This window comes from Orcinus orca, chromosome 11, assembly GCF_937001465.1.
Source record: "Orcinus orca chromosome 11, mOrcOrc1.1, whole genome shotgun sequence".
Lineage (NCBI taxonomy): Eukaryota > Metazoa > Chordata > Mammalia > Artiodactyla > Delphinidae > Orcinus > Orcinus orca.
Genome location: NC_064569.1, coordinates 3,124,714 through 3,130,185, shown reverse-complemented (window position 1 = coordinate 3,130,185; position 5,472 = coordinate 3,124,714). Strand labels below are relative to the sequence as shown.

General features: G+C 44.5%; 1 protein-coding gene across 1 annotated transcript in view; it reads left to right on the top strand.

Moving 5' to 3' along the window:
• Positions 1-5,472, top strand: part of B4GALNT3 (beta-1,4-N-acetyl-galactosaminyltransferase 3) — a 256,857-nt gene that overhangs the window by 146,336 nt on the left and 105,049 nt on the right. The gene's annotated exons all lie outside the window — the stretch shown is intronic.

Genomic DNA, 5,472 nt, shown 5'->3' with positions numbered 1-5,472 from the left:
TTCTATTTGAGTTTTCTATAATCGCTTGTTAAAACCACTTTTATACTTTATTGATGACTCAGTTTACTTACCTAGTCCATGGTTTCTACAGTGCGCTACAAGTATTAAAGTTCTCCTAAATGCATCCCTTGAAATCGTCTCGTTTTGGAGGTAGCAAAGATAGTATAAGATGACGACTCTAAAACCGTATCCATCTTTTCCATCTCTGTCCTTCTTCTAGGCAAATAGCTGTGCACTTGGGGCAGAGTCGTTGTGAATGTACCTGGACAGCCTCTGGGAATTCAGCTGGTCTTGGCTTAGTATAGCATCATTCTGTTACCCACGACAGAGGAAAGAACTCAGCGTTTCATATTTGTGTTAAGGAAAAGTGGTGATTAAACTGTCAGTAGGAGATACTGCTTTTTTTTTTTCCCCAAAGCCTATGATAGCAGATCAAGCGCCTTTCGCTGATAAACAGACGGATTCCCAGAGGGACCAGTCCTGGGCTTCAGAGGGATGTACGTCAGTGGGCGGTGCTTCCTTTTGTCCTAATAACACTTGAGGCCTTAGCTATCCATCACTGTTGCTGTTTGATGCTGGGCAAAACAAAAAGGCTTATCAAATCACAGGATTTCAGAATAAGAAGGTATCTTAGAGATTTTATTTCATATGCGACTTAGGCCTCCCCCCACTGGGTTCAGCAGTGAGTCAATAACGTTTCTAGCACCCTGGCCTCAATTCCAGCGACGTTCGTCGGTCTTCATATTAACCACACACTAGTGTAGCCGCTCTCTAAACCTCATTGTCAGTTAAAGCTACTCCGTCACCAAGAGGCAGTAAAGAGTAGTGGGAAGAGCACAGGCTTTGGAGACTCACAGATGTAGGTTCCGTCATGCCTCTCACTAGAATTCCAGGCTCTAGTCTCTACCTAAACAATGGAGATCAAGCTACCTGCTTAAGCAGCGTGATTGTGAGGATTAAGAAAGAGAAAATCTAGTAGCGGGAGTATGTAAAGAATTCTTACAACTCAGCGATAGAAAACAACACAGAAAGTGGCCCAGGGATCCAAATAGGCGTTTCTCCAAGAAAATATACAAGTGGACAACAAGCCCATGAAAAGATGCTCAACATTAGTTACTAAAGAAGTGGAATCAACAATGAGATGCCACTTCACACCAACCAGGATGGCTAGAAAAAACAAGACAGTACTGCCAGCAAGGGTGTGGAGAGACTGGAAGCCTCACGTATTGCTGGTGGGATTGTAAAATGGTGCTGCCACTTTGGAATGCAGTCTAGCAGTTACCATAAGTTAAACACGCACCAAACGGGAAAGGATGAGGAGGGATAAATTAGGAGTTTGGGATTAACATATACACACTACTATATATAAAATAGATAACCGGGACGTCCCTGGTGGTGCAGTGGTTAAAAATCCGCCTGCCAATGCAGGGGACACAGGTTCGAGCCCTGGTCCGGGAAGATCCCACATGCCGCGGAGCAACTAAGCCCTTGCGCCACAACTACTGAGTGCGCTCTAGAGCCCACGAGCCACAACTACTCACGAGCCTGTGTGCTACAACTACTGAAGCCCGCGCGCCTAGAGCCCGTGCTCCACAACAAGAGAAGCCACCGCAATGAGAAGCCCGCACACCGCAACGAAGAGTAGCCCCCACTCGCCGCAACTAGATAAAGCCCGCGTGCAGCAACGAAGACCCAACGCAGCCAGATATAATAAATAAATAAATTTAAAAAAATAAAATAGGTAACCAACAAGGACCTGTATAGCACAGGGAGCTATACTCAATATCTTGTGATAACCTATAAGGGAAAAGAATCTGAAAAAAATATATACATATTCTTACATATATATGTATGTATAACTGAATCACTGTGCTGTACACCCTGAAACTAACACAACATTGTAAATCAACTATACTTCAATAAAAAATGAGTTAAACACAGAGTTACCATGTGATCCTTCACTTTGACTCCTTAGGTGTGCACCCAAGATAAATGAAAATACATATCCACAAAAACTACGAAGTTGTTCAAAGCAGCATTATTCATAGTAGCTAAAAAAAAAAAAAAAAGTGGAAACAACCCAAACGTCCATCCACTGGTGAACAGGTAAACAAAATGTCATTCATCCCGACAATTGAATATCGTTCAGCCCTAGAAAGGAGTGAAGGCCTGACCTGTGCTGTAGCGTGGGTGAGCCTGGAAAACATGATGCTCCGTGAAAGAAGCCACACACGAAAGGCCACGTGTTTAATGATCCGTATAAATGAAACGTCACAACAGGCAAATCCATAGAAAACGAAAGTAGTTCGTTCCCAAGGAGAGGGAGGAATGAGTAGTGACTGCTAATGGGTTCAGAGTTTCTTTCAGGTGATGGTTTGCAAATCTGTGGATATATTAAAAGCCACTAAATTGCATACTTTAAAAGGGTGGATTTTGGACTTCTCTGGAGGTCCAGTGGTTAGTATTCTATGCTTCCACTGCAGGAGGGCACAGGTTCGATCCCTGATTGGGGAACTAAGATTCTGCATGCTGCGTGGTGCAGCTAAAAAAAAAAAGGTGAATTTTATGTGGGTTGTTTATCAATTTTTTTAAGTCTGTGAAATGGCTTAGTTGTGTGCCTCGCATACAGTGGGCACTCAATTACAGTTAACTATTTTCTATATTTTGGCTTCAACTGACTTCCTGTCTATTTCCCAACATTGTCATTCAGATTCCAAGATGTATTTAATACCATTCATTCCTTCATTCAGCGTTTTATTTTTATGTGCTTTGTACATCCTAGAAATTGTGCTGGATCTTAAGTTTATAGAGAACACAAAAACAGTGTTCTTGCTCCAAAGGTTGGTGGGAAGATGAGCGCTGTGGGTGCAGAGGACAGAAAGCAGAAAAGGTGGCTTAAATGAGGTAATGTTTGAGCTGAACTTAGAGGTGATTTTGGAGTCAGAGGACTGGGCATTTCAGGTGGAAAAAGAACATGTGCAGGGCTTCCCTGGTGGCGCAGTGGTTGGGAGTCCGCCTGCCGATGTGGGGGACGCGGATTCGTGCCCCGGTCAGGGAGGATCCCGCGTGCCGCGGAGCGGCTGGGCCTGTGAGCCATGGCAGCTAAGCCTGCGGGTCCGGAGCCTGTGCTCCGCAACGGGAGAGGCCACAGCGGTGAGAGGCCCGCGTACCGCAAAAAAAAAGAACATGTGCAAAGGCAGGGAGAACGGAAAGTTTGGGGAAGTGTAGGATACAGGAGACAGTCCTAGAACATGGGGCATAAGAAATGGTATGAAATTTCACTTAACAGAATAATGTAAATCTGTTACGTATTTCAAGACCTTTGCAATAATTGAAAACATTTGGTTTTGCTTAAAAATGGAAAAAAAGACCCAATAACCAAAATCAGAAGCATCCTGGCAGTCTAGTGATTAAGCATCCGCCCTTCCACTGCACGGGGCGTGGATTCCATCCCTGGTTGGGGAACTAAGTTCATGCATGCTGCGTGGTAGGGCCAAACAAAATTTTTGTTTTTAAAGATAATAAATAAAAATAAATTTAAAAAGAAGCATAGTGTTATCAATTCATGCATGAAGAAAGAATCTGAAATGCAAACTCACTTTCGTAAAAATTAGGGGTGAGAGTAAGCATGATGCAATAATAAATCTATGAAATGTTTATTTCTTGGGAAATCTTTGTACTGTGGATCAGTATATAAGGCACAATCACTAAATACCAGGGCTTATTGCAGTATCTGCAGGAACCAAGCAAAGGATGGTCTCTTTTTTTTTTTTAATATTTATTATTTATTTATTTGGTTGTGCCGGGTCTTAATTGCAGCCGCCGTCTCCTTAGTTGTAGCATGTGGGCTCCTTAGATTCGGCAGGCAGGCTCCTTAGTTGTGGCTCCAGAGCTCCTTAGTTGAGGCATGCAAACTCTTAGTTGCGGCATGCATGTGGGATCTAATTCCCTGACCAGGGATTGAACCCGGACCCCCAGCACCGGGAGTGCGGAGTCTTATGCACTGCGCCACCAGGAGAGTCCCAAGGATGGTCTTTAGATCTTAAGAAAAGAGCCATTGGTGTCATCTGCTTTGCTTTTTAAATTTTCTCTTTTTAGGAGTTGCTTAGGAATAAATCACTTTTTATCCATGAAATTTATGTGATTTTTCACAACATAAAATCGCCTCTGGCCATGTTATTTTTGGTCCAGTCTTATGATTCCTACTGCGTCTCCACCCACACCACACTAGGTTGGCTACCAAGATTCCCTGTAATATTTGCAACATAGCAGACTATGCTGTCACCACTCACGGTACATGAGAACAGAAGAAAGGAGATGGCTACAGCCCTGATCCAGAAGAGAAATTCACGGCCTGAGCTAGAGGGAGACATCAGGAATAGAGAGGAGGGGACAAATCTGAGGAACACTCAGGAGTAGAAAGGACATCATTTCTTTTTTTTTTTTCTTGCGGTACGCGGGCCTCTCACTGTTGTGGCCTCTCCCGTCGCGGAGCACAGGCTCCGGATGCGCAGGCTCAGCGGCCATGGCTCACGGGCCCAGCCGCTCCGCGGCATGTGGGATCTTCCCGGACCGGGGCACAAACCCATGTCCCCTGCATCGGCAGGCGGACTCTCAACCACTGTGCCACCAGGGAAGCCCAGGACATCATTTCTTTGTGATGGATGTGAGTGTTAGGAAAGAGTTAAGGGTAGTTCTCTAACTCCAGAGTTTCTGGCTTGGAGAACCATGTGTACAGTGACACCATTAACTGAGATTTAGCAGTGGGTTTCCAGTAAATTTGAGAATAGGGATATGGAGGTCCGAAGAGAAGTTGGGATTAAAGATAGAGATGGAGAGTTACTAGCATAAAGAAGATAATTGAAATCGTGGATCCAAACTATGGATGTAGGTGAGGGGGAAACCTTAATGGTCAGAGAGATGGCTGGTAAGAAAGGAACGGTCTGAATAACGAGAAAACAGTGTTCTGGAAACCTAGGGGAACGAGAACTTCAAGAAGTGAGAGGTTGGCAGCATTGTCAAACACTGCAGAAAAATAAGCTAAACTGGAGTTGCGATATTGGATTTGGTGATTTAGTAGCAGGTGAATTTAAAGCAATTCCAGTGAAGTGGAGATGGAAGTGCGCCCCTATTAGGCTGAGGAGTGAGACAAGAAGGAAGATGGGAAGTAGCTTTAGAGACGATAAGACCAAGGAAAGCAGTTTTCCTTGGTTTCAGGTTGGGGAAGACCTGGTCACATTTATAGACTGAAAGGAAAAAGCCAGAGGACGGTACTGAGGACAGAGGGATGAGGGGGTGTTTGTGAAGGAAGAAGCTGCAGGAGGGTGAGAGCCGGTGCTGATGGAGGCCAATCAGAGCAGAGAAGCAGGTAACTGTGGAAAGGTGGCTGCCTCATTTTTCATATAGAAAATAAAATCAAAGCCATCCACCGAAAGTGAGATGGGGCATTGATGTGAGTGGAGCTTGAGAAGA